This window comes from Saccostrea cucullata, unplaced genomic scaffold, assembly GCF_032062105.1.
Source record: "Saccostrea cucullata isolate Sc308-1 unplaced genomic scaffold, CSIRO_AGI_Scuc_v1 ctg603, whole genome shotgun sequence".
In the NCBI taxonomy this organism is placed as follows: Eukaryota; Metazoa; Mollusca; class Bivalvia; order Ostreida; family Ostreidae; genus Saccostrea; species Saccostrea cuccullata.
The window spans coordinates 8,546-25,529 of record NW_026921972.1 but is presented as its reverse complement, the minus strand read 5'-3'; the positions used below and the strand labels follow the sequence as shown (position 1 = coordinate 25,529).

Here is a 16,984-nt window from a genome sequence, read left to right as displayed (position 1 = left end):
TTTCATTATGTATGCAAAACAGTTTGAATTAAAAAGAAACAGACATTATGAAACAGAATATCCCTCATAGAATTTGCAAAATTTAGTTGATTCCAGAATTAAGTTCAATAATACACATGCTATTAAATAATAATATCAAAAATTCTTTTGAAGAAAAAAACCCAGCTACTAGTACTTTCTTACTAATGATTAAATTTTTTACTCCTGCAATATAAAAATTAAATGTGAAGGACAGACCAGCTGTACCCCTAGGTTACCTAGTAGCTAACAGCTGGTAAGTTTCAGTCTTCACCTTTGTCGATTTTGCCAATATTTTTTGTGATTTTTCCCCCCATAGCATTTTTTCCCCATAAATTGAAGACATCCATTCCCTTCAACTACCACCACGTTTCAATTACATGAGATTTTCTTCAATTCAATATATGTACAGCATGATGTGCTGCTAACAACAAATGGTTTAGAATTAGTAACCAAAGACTCTTTCTTATCCTACTATAAGTAGTAAGTACTAGTACTTTTAATTATTAATGCTCAAGATCATCACTATTTGGACGCCTTAAGACCCCCTAGATTACTGATCAACACACCTTATAAATCAAGAACTCGTGCAAAATGACCGATAGATTTTCAACTTGGTGACCCAACTAGGTAAAGCCTGTATACATACAGTTAAAATGCTTTCCAGGTCACAGCCTGTTTGATTTATTTACCTCTTCTAAACACACACACACATACGTCAAAGGAATTTACTTCTTAAAAATTGTTGGTGTAAACAAAAAATATCACACTTTACATGAATAGCGAGACATGGGTATTGTGTACATAGAAAACTTTAGTCTACTTAAGTCTTGCATAATCTTAGTGAATCAATTTCCAATCTGCTTACTCTTTTCGACAATGATGCATGCCTGCATACATGCACAGTAAAAAAATCACAAAAAGTCTTGCAATGTGCACCAGCATGAAGAACAACAGGTTGTTTGTATTCTCAAATTTACATAGCTACAAAAAAAGATTCTATAACAATTTAATGAATTCCACGAAAACATTCAAAGACAACTCCGCTGGAATTCCAAACTTTTCAGCCAATGTTGAGACAGAGATAGCTATAAGGAGTTCTTAGTGAGCACATTTTCTTTTCCTCCAATAAAAAAAATTCTTCCAACCAAGTTTTTTTTTCAGAAAAGATCAAAAACTTCGTAGCCCTATCGTAAAAGCATTCTTGCTTGCTGTGTAGTTATTTAATGCAGCATATTTTATTTATACACAGAGTATATTAATAGTTGAGTTTTTCTTTACAACTTAAATCAAACACATTTCAAGTCCCTTTTAGTATATATATGAAATTTGCCCTTGAAATTAATTTACAATTGGTGCCTTAAATTCCTTTTTTCCAGAAGTGATGTACGTTATTAAATTAGATACTAGATAGTGCTCCAATTTCATACTTGCATTAAAAAAGTAATCTCTCACAACTGTGAACATTACTCTTGCATTCAGTTGTAACCTCACACCTAGTGTGCACAATTCGGCTATGTCAAGGAGAGGAGCTTTAAAATTAGAACTCCAGGTAAATCAAATCTTATCCGCAATTACCTGTGCAAACAAAACCACAATAAAAGATACGAAGGCAATTGTGTTTTCTTACACCTAACAAATCCACTAATTCACTTAAAGCTATTAAGATTTATGTGCTTTCTAGTCAGAAACCTTTGCATGCGTTTGCTAATGAAACTTGAATGCTGTTTATGTAACATAGAAAATATGATTTGTGTATCTTTTATATCAAACTATTAAACAAATGTAGTTAGCAACAGTACATAGAGGTATGAATCTCGCCATTCAAATATTTCGACTTGGTTAAACTTGGAAAAACAAAATTTTACACAAAATGTTGATAAAACCAAAATTGTGTATGTAAGAGAGAGAGAGAGAGAGAGAGAGATTGAAACAGATAGAAAGCCTAATTATGTATTGCTGAGATTTGCATTTTTTAAACACACCGTTCAAGACGTTCGCTATGAACAAATGGGGAGCTGGCCAAGATAAACATCTAGTCTTTCCCTATAGCTTTTTTTGTCCATCAGAAGTTCAGCTACTGGTCTCTATATTTATTGTTTTATAAACTTTGCGAGCTCTCAGTGTTTAATTCTCCCAAAAAAACATTAATAAGAGTATGAAAGAGAGCAGAGTTTAAATACCAAGCAAGTTTGCGCAATTCACCTTTATATACGTTCATAATGGAGCTGACCATAAAACCTGAACAAACCAATACAAATTTATAAAGGCTGTATGGGCTCCATGTTCCATCAGACATGTGTTTGAAGTTGATTTGATAAAAATCTTGGCCTCTGAATATGTAAACCCATAGAACAAATGTTCACCTCATGCCCATGACCCTTGTTGCATGAGATGGGAGCCAAATTTTCTTAACCGACATTCGCCTTTAATCCCTACTGACTTTGAGTAAAGATACTTTGCTTAAAACAAATACTTCCTTTCTTTGGGTCTCAGAGGAAATGCTATACTTAATCTTTTTAAAACAGTCGTATATTTAGAATTTGATTCTTTGTCCTGCCAATAGAAATATTTTTAGTCATGTGTGCTCCAAAGATCCATCGTAAAAACAACCAACCGAATCAGTTTTATCTCATTACACATCAAAGTGGTTTAATTATTCTTACTGATAAGAGGACATGGGTTTACTTTAATAAAGTTCAATAGTGCCTTTAGCCATGTCACAAGATTTTCACATATATCACAAGGACTTTTAAATCTATTCCAACCCTAGAAAAACTTTAATTCAGAGGTGTTGACATCTCCCTTGAAACTTTATCAGTTAAAATTGTGCTGCGTCAACACAAAATGTGACAGGGTCAAGATAGTCAACGATAACCTCACATTACAAATTAACTGCCAATTGTTTATAAATGACCAATTTAACATTCCCATGACTCAAATTCAACTCTCCTTGCAAACTGATTTTGGACAATTTATCCAAGTCTTGAATGGTCCTATGATTCAAACAGTTTTGTTTTGTCAGACAAATAAAATCCAAATGTTAGTTCAAAATAACTTACAATGATTGCGTGGTACACAATACCTCTAATACTCTGTGGTTGAAATGCGATATGGCCAATTTACTGTAGTTACAATCTTTGACAAACAGCATATGACAATAGTAGGTATTTTATGTTATTATAACGACAAACAAATCCCATCTGCAGATCAAAAGCCAACTTTGAACATTCTACAGAGAACTTTAATCCTCAAACCACCTATTCCAAATTTGATCAATTGAAACACATCTTGTATCGACTTTAAAACAAATTTGATCTCTTCTTTTCTAACCAATTTCAACTACATTATAGGTTTTATGTTTTTTTCATGTAAGTTAAATTTTTCTTGCAGATTTGACAGAATGTAGAGATTATCATTAGACTAGATTGGATTTTTTATTTCATAAAGAAAATGTTTAACACGACAATTATACATTTACCTGCATCTTGCTGCTAAAAATAAACTAGAATTTGTTAAGATGGGAATATCTCAAAGGGCCCTTTTATGCACTTTTGACAAAAGACATGATGGAAGGCACTTTTTCTTACGACCTTCAGAGATAGCGCCAATGGGAGAAAAAATGCTCAATAAAAGAATTTAACAGACTTCTTATAACCTTGACCTTTGACTAACTTGGAAACTTGGCTGAAGGACATTGCACACCCTCTAAAAATAGAAACTCTGTCAATGCGTGAACTTTGAATCCATTGGCAGCCCAAGGAAAGAGAAAATATGCTCCAATAAAACAATTAAGCAATCAGATGGACGGACAGACAGACTGAGTCAATATAATGTACCCACAAAGTGAGGCCCTAAAAAAACATGAAAATCATAACATTCTGTGTTGTTGAGAAAGCAACTAAAATGTAAAATGTCAACAATAATGATTTTAGAGTCAATTAAGACATGTGATTGATTGATTGTATGTTGTTTAACGTCCCTCTCGAGATTTTTTTTTACTCATATGGGCACACCACCACTTGCTGTTGGAGCTGAACTGCAAATTTTGTCCTATACTCGGCACTTACGGCCATTGAGCAGTGAGGGATATTTTTTGTGCCAGCACCAACTGCAACACAGAACCTCGGTTTATACTGTCTCCACATCCCACGGTGGGATTCGAACCCGCAACATGTGGATCAACTCCTTACTTCCAACTCTTGAACAGATGCTCTTACCACTGTGACATGCCGGCAACTCTCGATATGCGGGTGAAATCAAGATATGTGGGTGAAGGCAATATCAGGATACATATTATACTTTTTTAAGTCCGTACGTGGTACACATCATAATAAAATAACTTGGTAGTATTTTTACCTATTAGAGTACTTAATTACCTTTTCTTGTGACATATAGACACCAACTCATCTAACACAGTGGATCTAGTTCATAGCCCAGAACACTCTTGGGAGGATTACGTACCAATTAATTAATAATTCAAACAACTTATCAATACCTTAATTGCCTTTCATATTTATTACCTTATAAACAAAACAGGACACAAGGCACATAAGAACAAAATATTTACATTAGAGGAACTTTGGAATTGACAAAATATGCATCAGCTCGAGCGCATTTGATCTTGCCTGTCAAGGCAGTGGATGTCAGTTTTAGCCAGAAATACAAGGAAATGAAACTACTAATTTTAGCAAAAGGTCACCAAAAGTCGAAAAGATAGAAACTGATGGACACGTGGCCCTTGACGAACAAGTTTAAACAACTCATCACAGCCAATCCCGAGAAGTTGTCTCATTTTCATTGCATTCAGTTCAGTCCTTCAAGCAAATTGGCAATAATAAAAGAACCTTTCTTTGCAACAAGATCAACTTAACATTTGTCTTTTTTGTTTAAGATCTCTCTTGCATAAGATGTAATTGTCATCCTACTTGCGATCTGTCACATTGTGAGGGTTTCATTGAATTGTGACCTTTTTCTGTTCAACAAACACTTTATTAGTCTTCATTTAATTGGTAATTTAGTAATGAGAGTAAAACCACGTTTCCACTTCATTGGCAGCAAAACAAAAAAGAAATCGCAAATCAAGAAATGGAAGATTTGACTGAATCATCAAAAATCAAGTGCTCAATGCATTTCACTTATTTTCTGCTCCAAGTAATTTGTGTGCAGGAAAAAAATACAAAGGAATTCAAGAGAATCCCTCAAACCACAAAGTAAAGAGAATAAAGGGACTTTTAATGCTATCTGGTAGCATTCCATTTACTTGTGATTGATTCCTGATATTTGATTGGAGTTCTGAGGGCCTTAGCCTCCACACAATCACCTTACACTGTGTCCACAAAGTTCATAGAATTACACAGATTACAAAGGGCCCACGACCTAGAAAGTGACCCTATGGTACATGCAAAGTACAAAAAATATTTAGACAATAGATTTTACAAATTCTTAAATGGTTATCTGGAATCTCGATTTCACACACTTTCGTTGTCTGATGCAATGTAGTGTTTAATGAGGCTTGTGCATTTTTCCTCCTTTTTAGGCTATTATTCTATGATCATATCATGTGTCAAACTCAGTTTACAACTCACTTTCCCCTCGATTTAAGTTGAAGAAGAAAATTAAATCTTCAAATATTGGCTAAGTCTTTAAATAGATACAGTTTAGTAGCCTAGAGGGCAAAATGTTGTTACTTGCTACACATTTCTATAAACCACAAAGTAGATCATACTTAGATACTGCATATCAGAGTGCATCTGCATATCTTCTTAACATGCACCTAAAGAAAACTTAAATGCATTCCTGTATGCATCAGAAAGCCGTTTTTATGAAAACTCAAGACAAAAGACAGACTTGAGAGACTATTAAAAGAAAAGATCGATCAAACTAATTAAAATTCTGTTCCACTAGCAATAAAACTGCATTTGCTGAATGTGCATGTAAAACTGCACAAAAGACTATAGGGTTCATGAAGTGTGCACAGAAGTTAACGCTGCACATTAAGGTCATCTCTTTAATGACTGCTAGATTTCTATCTTTTTGACAGGCCGTTATCTTTTTTTTCTCTGGATCTGACTGATAATAAGAATAAGAGGAGACAGTTGGTAGATTTACTACACTGCACTCAAATACAGGGAGGTGTGGGAACGATCTGTAACTGGCACCATCTATCAATGGAAGATTTTCCGTAATTTATCAATATTCATTTATGTACCGTATTTGTGATGTATATGAATACTTACAGAAAATAGAAAAACCAGTAAAAAATTTTATCCATTTTTTTTTTTGGGGGGGGGGGGGGGGGGGGGGGGGGTAAGAGAGAGATTGATCTTCAACTATGGTTAAATCTTGTTATCTTTAACTTGATATGACTGCAAAAAAAAAATGTGAGATATACTGTAGATCACTTAATTTTTGCGACACCTTATTTTCGCGAGATAGCCATTGACTCTTTATTAGCGAGACAAAATTTTCACGCATTGTGGTCATTGCTCTATATAATCTTAAGGAATTCTATAATACGCGAGAATGAAATTTTCGCGAGCATTTCGTTTCGCGTAATTACACGAAAATAAATTTCTCGCGAATAAAAAGTGATTTACTGTATCCAAGGACTCAAGATGTTGGGGTAAAATGCATAATAAAGAATTACCGGTTGAGACTTCCAGATCAGTTTGAAATATACCCATGGAATATACAAGATCGAACTTCCAAATACCAAAGTTCCTCTACAAAAAACAGAACTATACATAAATCAAATTGCCTATCTTTAAACATACTGCTAAAAACTGTAATAATGAAAAAATTTATAGCATTTATTTTTCAAAATTCTGACATATAATGCTTAAAACTGGGAAGAAGTTTAAATCCATAAAATTTATATATGTGAAGATGGCCCATAAAAGATCTCTACAAGTTAATATGCACTAACAAACACTGATAGGGGTGTTGGCCTCTCAGACAGACTCTGGGTTATTTTTGATAAGTGGCATTTTCCTTACACAAATTTATTAAAATCTGCCTTAAATCAATAAACATAAGCATTCAAATCTCAAAGCACATACGCACGTCACTATATTTTTGATGGTCATTTGACCTAAAGCAGCTAGAAACTCAGTGTCACCAAATTAATTGAATATGAGGACAAAGTTTTAACATGTAAATTAACATATTAAATACATTTTTTTATTATTTATCTCAAACTATGAATATAATGCTCCCTTCCCTGAAAGGCTTGCTATCTCTTCATACATTAAGAATGAAGAAAATTCCTAATCAAATTTATTGGCATGCACATCACATAGCTTCTCATGTCTTTTTACTCTGATCTTGCCTTTTGTGCACAACCTCTCTGCTAGTATAACATCAGGACCCCATGTCCAATACAAAATAGATTTCTCCCTTGTCAATTAATGACCCATCAATAAATACTATTGAAATTTGGCCTCTTCTAATGCTCTCCACACATGTAGGATATACAAATTCAATTATTCAAATGAAGCATTATTAGTTTCGTCACTTTTCAGCTCCGAGTGGTAGAATGAGTGACAGTTAGGTTAAAAGATAAATACAAGAGTGACGGACAGAGCATTATATACATAGGACCTTCACCTCCTAACAATATTTACTGGCTGGTATAATCATCAACAGGAAAACTTGTCAGGATTTCATGCAATACTCCTGTTTGACAATGATAAATTATATTTTCAGAACATCCAAATTAAGAAATTAGACAAACATGGTGCACTATGCCTACTATTCACTGCACCCTATGAAAGATTAAAAGAAAGCCTGGTCTAGACTTTTCTGGGCCTACTATTTCGCTTTATTATTATACCCCCCGCTTGAAAAGCGGGAGGGTATATAGTAATCGTTAATTCCGTCCGTCCGTCCGTCTGTACGTCCGTCTGTCCGTCCGTCTGTTACGCTTTGGGGTACCCATCTCTTATCCGCAACTCCTCTCATACCACTGAATGAAATTTGATGAAACTTTCACAGAATCTTTATTACATATTGCCATTGTGCACCTCCTATTTTACTTTTTGATCCGACACATATTTTGGGTTTCCCGGCCACAGGAAAACATGGACTTTTTCACCAGTTATAACCATATGGGAGGCGGGGGATATCATTTAGTGAGCTCATCGCTCACAGTACCTCTAGTTTTATTTTACCTCATGCGAAAAGGCAAACAGAGCTTTAGTGAAAACTAAACAGTATGCAGCATGATAGGTAGCCTTTTAAATGATCTATTGCTTTTTTTCATACCCAAGTCTTTAAGTAAAATTAATACCTGTAGATTGTAATTTAAAAAGAAACATCAAAGAGTGTTTCAATAATAACTTGTTGTTTTTCTCACTTTTGGTCCAAAGCCCATCAAGTCCTAATAATTAGCCTATAGTCAGAGTTATTCTATCAGTAATGGAAATCTTCAATGTAGGGAGGTGCAAAGTGGGTCCATTAATGATGCATGCAGAGTTGTCACCCTTATCTCTCTAGTACATGGGTCATTACCCCTTAATGGTTAGATCTCCAGCTGGCTCTTCTTTTGGTGGAGTTAAGAATGGTGGTAATGTTACATCATCACCCATCAAATCCTCCCCTCATGGTGTCTCTCCAGTGAGTTCAGTTCTCATGCCTTTCCTTTACAATCGCCATCTACCAAAGCAAGAAATATTTATTCAGCTTGACAGTATAGATTAGCTGGGGTGAATTAATTACATACATGAGGAAGATTTTTCCACTTAATGTCTTCCATAAAGATACAAAAATCTCATCTCTAAAGTTATATAACTTTTCTCTATACCAAAGAAACACCAGTCAATTAATGACCTGTCACAGTTCCCTGCACTTAGATTGGTCTTCCTTGAAGGGAACATTACATAATATTCATTACACTTTATTAACATCTTCCAAGATTTTATTAATTAGGTTTGTTTTATGTGAGACAAATTCATTACTTTCTTGTAATTTAACTCTCATATATCCTGTGAAAAATTAAAGAAGGTGTTAATGAAAATAAAGGGTGCAAATTAAGACATATATCACATTATAACAGGACACCAAAGGCACACTGGCTAATTAATTAACAGGCGATTTTTTTTTCTTTCCAATGATGGAAGCCTCAGATACCTGTAAAATTTGTTCAGTCTCCAAATTACACAAATATTTTTCACTCAAGCGAATAATGCAGAATTTGTGCCCAGTATGTTTCTCTTCTAAAACATGTGCATAGTTCTACATCTAGCAATTTGAATTCAGATCCATAATCAAAAGTCTATAATTGCATGACTGAATTCCATTCACATTCGTTGATAAATTTTGCATGCATGCAAAATTGATCTGGACACCCGTGTAAATGTGAACACAATTGCATATTTGCAAAAGTAAAAATACATTTGTGCAAATAGACAACCATTGTAAATTTGCACCTACTCAAGACAAGATGCAAATTTACTTTTGCATATGAGTAAATTTACTGATCCTTGTATATTTCGGCATGTAAACGGAGCTTATATAATTCATTGTAAATCCATTTTTGTAAAGCTGATTTTGGAAGTCTTTTAGCAAATTGTTGACATGAAATTACTAATTATAAACATGTATTGGTAGATATTATTATTTTTTGGAGTGTAATTTCTCTCTTTTCAAAGTTCAACAAACTGGAATACACAATCTTGATTTACAAACTTTACTATAAGAAATAAACTAATACTGTTATCTTGACAATCATGTATTTTTCCCATGCAGCTGGATAAGCTGGGATTTATTAATCAAATATACCCCACTGGCAAGACAATCTCTACGCCCTACAGTTCTATGGACAAAAACATTTGGGATCCATCTCTTTATAGACAGGAAAAGTCCTCCACTATATAATCATGGGTTTGTCTTGGGTCTCAATAACATAAACAAACCTCTAATAACACTTTATCAAAGGGCCTTATGTCACAAAATCAATAGTTTTGTTCTGGGGGTGCTTCAAGCTGCCTACAGGTCCTGATATAAACAAGCCTTTATTAAAAAGATTAAAGAATCAAGTCAATTAATGAACAAACCACCTGCAGGGAGGTGTCATTATTTTCTTGTGTTATGACACATTTCCTTAATGAAAGGCACCAACACCCCAGTAAGCTGAAATAATACTTCTTATTACCAAAATGTTTATATAACATGTAAGCAAGTTGTAGTTGTATAATTGTTGTCTTTGGAGTCAAAAATTGGCACAATACAATACAGTATAGCACGTAGTAAATAGATTATGTTTGTATGTTGTTTAAAGTCTCTTTCCCGAATTTTACACTCCTATTGAGAAGCCACCACTTGCTGGTGGAGGACTGCAAATCTAGACCCATATTCCACACTGAGAACCATTGAGCAGTGAGGGATTTTTTTCGTGCCAGCACCCACTGTGACAAGGAACCTAGTAGTCCCAGTTCTGCAGAGGGATTCAAACTGCACAACACTGGAACAAACATTCAAACCACTGCACCACATAGGCAACAGTAATGAAATTTCTAAAAAAAAAAAAAAAAAAGAAAACAAAAATTTGGAGATCTGTGTTAGCTCTGCCCCTAAGCAATTTTGGGGGCTTGATTACTGTTTATTATTTTGATGTAATATGAAAATGAACTTCAAAATTACATGACATAAATAAAAGGAGTCAACTGGTGATGACAAATTAAAAGTTTTCTCCACCTCAATTTATGAGTTGGCATTTGTTTTAATTGTCAGCTTGTAGTAGGAAGTTCTTTACATATCCACAAATAAAACTATTTTTAGTTAATATATAAAAAAAGCAATGTCACCTTTTTAAACAAACTCTGTTGAAAACAATTATGTACCTTTAAAATCTTTAAAAATTCATTGGGCTGAATGTTGTTCAATGTAACAGGTGTATACAAGAGTAAACCAGATCAAAATGGTATTTCAGTAAACTAAATGTTTGCAACATTTGTTCAAAGGATTTCATTTCATTTATCTATTTTTCTTGCATAAGGATCTTTTCCTCAGCAAAATCAAGGTATTAAATGCTCAATATATTCCTTAATTATGACATATTGCAGAGAATTATACATGTATAGAAAAACTGACACACTATCCAAAGATTTTGACCAGAATAAACAATTTTAGGACTCCTGATTCTGTTTGGGTTTTTTTCTGAAATGGGCCGGGTGTCAAAAACCAATTAAGGTACACAGAGACATTAGACATAGAAAAAAACTTAAAATAACCTTAATCTATATGGCCCTTGTTATGTTCAATCTAAAAATCTTATATCAGCTGGACAAGGAGGCAAAAGTACCTGTTGTCAGAGCTGACTTGCCATGTTAAGAGAACAGCATCAGAAGCTCCTACATTTATACATGCACAAAGCTGATTCACATGCAAGTCAGATAATCTGCAACCTGCAGTAAATTATCTCTGATGAAGACACATCAAGAATATATATACCACATGTTTCATGGTGTGTATAAATTATTTCATCACCTTCATCTTATTAAAACAATTCTTCACCCTCTCCTGAGCTAAATCTGTTTGTATATTTACCAATCTTCATGAAACGCTGGGTCAAAAAAAGTAATAAATAGTTTGTGTCGGTGTAATGTGCAGAAATCATTATTCAAACTTTTTCAGGCAGAAATTACAATATGCCCCCTCTGCCCTCCATGTTAACCCGTGGCACATAAAAAATTTCATTTTATTTTGTAAACAACACACCTTTGTGAATGCCTCTCTTTAACTCTCCCTTGAGGCATTTTATCATTATAAACAAAATTATAAACAAGCTGCAAAGTGGACTGCGTAGAAAGTGACCTTCTTAACGGAAAATACAGTATGCCTGACCTCCAATCTTAAGTCCTTCATTGCTCCCAATCTGTTCTGACTATACTGCAGAAAACATGAGATTGATTCAGGCAAAAATATATATAAACCCAAATCATTAATCTAAGAGGCCCCAGTTATACAGTGATGAGTCATTGTTTTGATCGATTTCTTTACATTTATTTTTGTACATGGCCTATATTTTCTAGGGACCAGAATTCTATCGAATGTGCAATCCAGTAGCTATTATTTACAAATGTAAACATTGCATCAGCTAACAACATAAAACTACAAACTGTTGCATCATTCGGTAAAGATAAAAACACTACAGGCTACATTTAGTATCCAAAGGGAGGTAACTCTATCTGACATTAAGTGATTTGTGGCCATGACCTTTGGTACAACAGGAATCCTTTCACAGTGGCAATAATACACCAGGCCATAATACAGCAGTTCATTCTATCCAGACCGAGTATGATGGATTTTATGAGTTTTGAAATGTCTGTGCCAACATGACTTTAATTTGTGTTCATCATTATACCTCACAATAAATGCCATCATCCATCAGCTGTTCCGGAGTAAACATGGTACAAAAATGACATAGGTTGCCTGTCAGCGTCTTTCCTATGATTCCCCGACACATCTGAAGAGATATATTTTGCAACATTTACGTCTTACAACTGCCTCACAAACCCAATTTGTACTTGCAGACAGGGGAAAGACGTTAGTCAAGGCCATGTTATAGTCTTAGTATAAATTAATTCCTTCTAATGGAATGTATACATGTATATGTATACATGATTTTTTAAAACTCAACATTCAATTTTCTTCTTTTTTTGATACTGAATAAGAAAGTATATTAATATACATCTATTCAGTATCTATTTCTTTTTAAAAAGTGAAATTTAATCTTACCAGGTACACACTTTTATTAAACAACCATGCAAACTTTTTGTAAAGACAAAAAACTTGAAACTGCTACAAAATTTTTAACTAAAACAAAAGTTCTTATAACTTATAAGCTTTTTTAAGAGAGTTCACCATGCATCAAGTAGATCATTGAGCCTTATCTCAACAAGTGGCACACATCTTCACTGTGCCTAACCCTCAACCAGCCAGCCAAGTCTGTAAGGAATGCTATGTATACAAAACTCTGTGCAATCTCCTCTGGCAGCATCATGGGCATGTACGATGCATTTCAAAATGCTTAGTTTACTTTTTTTCTTTGCCTTTGAAAACAAAACAACTTCTGCTGAAAGAGAAATCTAAGAGAGATCAGTAGCCCTGGTAGGGTTAAAAACTGTGTATCTACCTCTCTTTTAGCTGCATTCTCTACCACTTCCGACTAAGGACTTAAAAGCCTAGATTGATTTAATGGACAGACTTCAGAAATAATATAATATGCCTTATCTCTGATCCTAGAGCATTAAAACACAAGACCACAACCCTATCAGCCCACTTGTTTCTCCATGTTACATAATCTCCAATCCTTGTTTTCAAGTGACATCACCGAAAAAAATTTGTTTTGACGGCTGCAGACTAAAACTTAGTTGGCAGCTCATCAAGGTCACAGAGACAACTTCCTTCGTTGGTTTTTTTTTACTTTTTTTTTTCTTTTTGTCAGAAGCTTAATTTATTTAGTCTTAGAGCTCCCATTCTTTGTAAAAGAACCCTGTCTCTCGATCTTTATACTCCTCAGCAACAGTGGCACTGCTGCTCTAAAAATACCAACAGATCAATAGTGGATATCTTCAGGTTCAATTCTATCAACTCCCTAAAATTTTCTGGGCTCTATATCAATAACAAAGCCTAATAAATCTATTTATAAGTAAAACAAGCATTCTCGTTGACAAGTAACTGGTGCATTCATGACGGAACAAAAGATACCACGGTAATGATAATGCTACATCATATAAAAGATGTTCTTCTGCAATTTCAACGTCTAAGTAATGCAACTTTCACATTCTTTGAAAAAATTACTTTACTTGAAATTTACAAAAGAAATTGTGCAAATTCATAACTAAGATCCTTGAGCATATCTGATTTCTATAGAGAGTCCCTAACAATAGAAATAGGAAGGGACAGGGTCTGGGGTTTCTTTGCTAATAAGCTTGCATTGAGGGCCCAGGATACCAAAATTACAGGGGGACTGTCCTAAAAGACAAGGATTTATTCCATGGATTCTGGGTCTTTATAGGGACAATCCTGAATACTGTAAAACACACAGGGATTACTGGTTATAATGAAGTGTGCACCCCCTCTTCATTAAGCCGAAAAATACTTGAGATACAGTTTTATTTTCGTGTCAAAATAACTTTTTTTTTAAAATTACTAGTTCACATGAGCTTATGGAGGCTCATATCAGACATTGTCTTTGAACACTAGGGATTTTAATGATATTGTTGCTCAGCTCATCACCAGCTAATTGTGCCCCCTCTAATGCAAAATCCTGAATCTGCACTTGTATTCTTTATGTGTATATTGAGGTACTCAATAGGTATGACGGTCTCATGATGAATTAGCGCTACAATACCCACTCTCTTTATTGTATTCATTAATGGTTTCTCAACAGTATTCTTCAATTAGTGCATATTTATTTCTGCTCCAACTTAAATATGAAACCTGCTTTTAGAAGTATATTTGCAGTATGTCATAAAAAAAAATATTTCCGGCATTGAAGCAACTTAAGATTTCTGTATGTGTCAAAGCATCTCTATACTTATAGATGTTCGAAACTGCCCCCCTCCCCCATCCCCAAATTAGTTGCTCCAAAACCAAGGACTATTGCTCAGCAATACTTTAATATATTTACTGTCAGATATAAAATAACTATCACACATATATAATGTAAAATATGCATGGAATTTATGACCACATAAGCACAAAGTGCAAAAAATAAAATGAATACTAGGTTTATATTTATATTGCTGAAATACATGTAAAAACTCTCGTCACTTCTCAAATGAATTCAAATTCTTATGATCTAGCTAATATTTGTGAGTCATTCTGCGATATTAAGTACTCAAGTAAAATAAGGGACCTATTCAGTATATTTTCCTTTATGAAATCAAAACTTTTGGTTGGTGAATCTGAAATATTTGGGCCATTACTTGTGACTCCAAAAACAGTCCATATTTATTTATTCAAAATCATGAATAAAATTGTTCAAAGCATTTAATATTTGTAGTAAAAGGGTCACAAACTTGCAGATCTTTCTTGCACATGAAATCCTGATTTAATTAACATGAATTCCAGTGAAACAGCCTTTTTTATTTGGAAGGGGGGGGGGGGAGGGGGGCGGGGGGCATTGGGGATGCTTGGGGATTTGGGAGGGGTAGGGGAGGGATAAAACATTACTGATAATATAAACAGGATAGAAATCATTCAAAACTGACAATGCTGCTTTATGTCCATACAACCTGTACACTTAGGTTAGGGTGCCTTCAGTAGATATCATGATTGACAGCTATTGCTTGATTCATGCAAGGTCATCATGTTTATATTCAATCAAAGATAAGGTGAACATATAATGTGTCATCTAATCCTCCAAAGAATTAATTGCTGAAGGACATTAACCCCGGAGATAGATCTCTAAAGTGGGAGAACAATAATTAAGAATACACATTCTGTAAGTCACCTCTAATGACTATCATGGCAATCTATAGTATAGCAACTAGTACAATGTAATTCATGTATATGTGCACCCTGTAACCTAACACTAGCAGCTATTGGGCTAATACAATATATACTGGAGTTTAGTCATTTTTTCCTCTTTACAATGACGTCCAATTAATACAACTTGTGAAGTGTGTGAAATGTGCAAAAAAAAAATCCTGGCAAAAAATACTGAATTATCAAAACAAAAAAAACATTCAATCAAAGGGCTATATCAAAGAAAAATAATACATCAATTAAACGAAAAGAAACAAACTTAGCTGACCTTCCAGCTAGTCATCAATACAAGATACCCATGGGCCACAATGCTCACCTACGTAACTTTCTCCAATAGAATATTAGAGATCTTTTTACTCCGATGAAAAGTAATTACCACATCATGGCATGCTTCTTAATTCTAAGAGAACTCTGATTTCACAAAACAAGAGAAATCTTTGTCCTGAACAATTTTTTTTAAAATCTACTTTTCCTCAGGATGCTTTCACACAAGTTTAATCTTTTCTGTCCCATTGGTTCTTAAGAAGAAAATAATTTTCAGAGGACCTCTTTCCAATTATTGCCTTTTCTTGATATATTCCCCTTGGAAAGGGACTGGGCCCTTCATGTGAACAATTTGTAAATTCTCCTTTAATTTAATTAAGTCTTGTGGGCTAACCAGTAAAAAATTGTCCAGAATAATAAGTTACATGAAAACCTTAGCCAAAATGTCCATTTGAAAAATTGTATGTGAAAATAATTTTTAAGAGATAAAGATTGGGATGCATAGGTGAAGGTCACAAAAACAGCAGAGCTAGCTAGCCACATTGTGATGATGGCCCCCATATCAAAAAATAATACAGAAAAGTATATTTTTAATATATTTTTAATACATTCATTTTTGTACTTTCTTAAAATAATACAGAAAAAATATATTATTTTCCTATCACAAAAAATTCAGTATATCATTTTTGTATTAAAATTTGACTTTGATTTTGTACAGTATATTATTTTTGTATTTTTTTGGACTTAGATTATTTTCAGTGTATTATTTTTGTATTTTTTTGGACTTAGATTATTTTCAGTGTATTATTTTTGTATTTTTTCAGGACTTATTTTTTTCCAGATGTATTTTTTCTGTATCAAATTTGAACTTAGTAATTTTACAGAAAAGTCTATACAGTTAGACTGTATCATTTCTGTATTAAATTTGGACTTAATAATTTTACAGACAGTTTGTCTGTATTATTTTTATATCAAATTTAGACTTAGTAATTTTACAGAGTTTGTCTGTATTATTTTTATATTAAATTTGGACTTTGTAAATTTATAGAAAAGACCTTACAGTTAGACTGTATTATTTTTATATTAAATTTGGACTTGGTAATTTTACAGAAAGACAGTCAGTATTTTTTGTATCAAATTTGATTTTAGTACATTTACAGAAAATTCCATATATTTGGTCTCTATTTCTTTTTGTTGTTAGGGGGGG

The 16,984-nt window shown here is 33.7% G+C and overlaps 1 long non-coding RNA gene across 1 annotated transcript in view; it reads right to left on the bottom strand.

The window, feature by feature from the left end:
* Positions 1 to 8,625, bottom strand: part of LOC134260989 (uncharacterized) — a 35,716-nt gene extending 27,091 nt beyond the window's left edge. The window contains exon 1 of the long non-coding RNA XR_009990695.1: positions 8,530 to 8,625. This is a non-coding gene — a long non-coding RNA (uncharacterized LOC134260989). The remainder of the gene's footprint in view (positions 1 to 8,529) is intronic.
* Between the last annotated feature and the right edge of the window lie 8,359 nt (positions 8,626 to 16,984).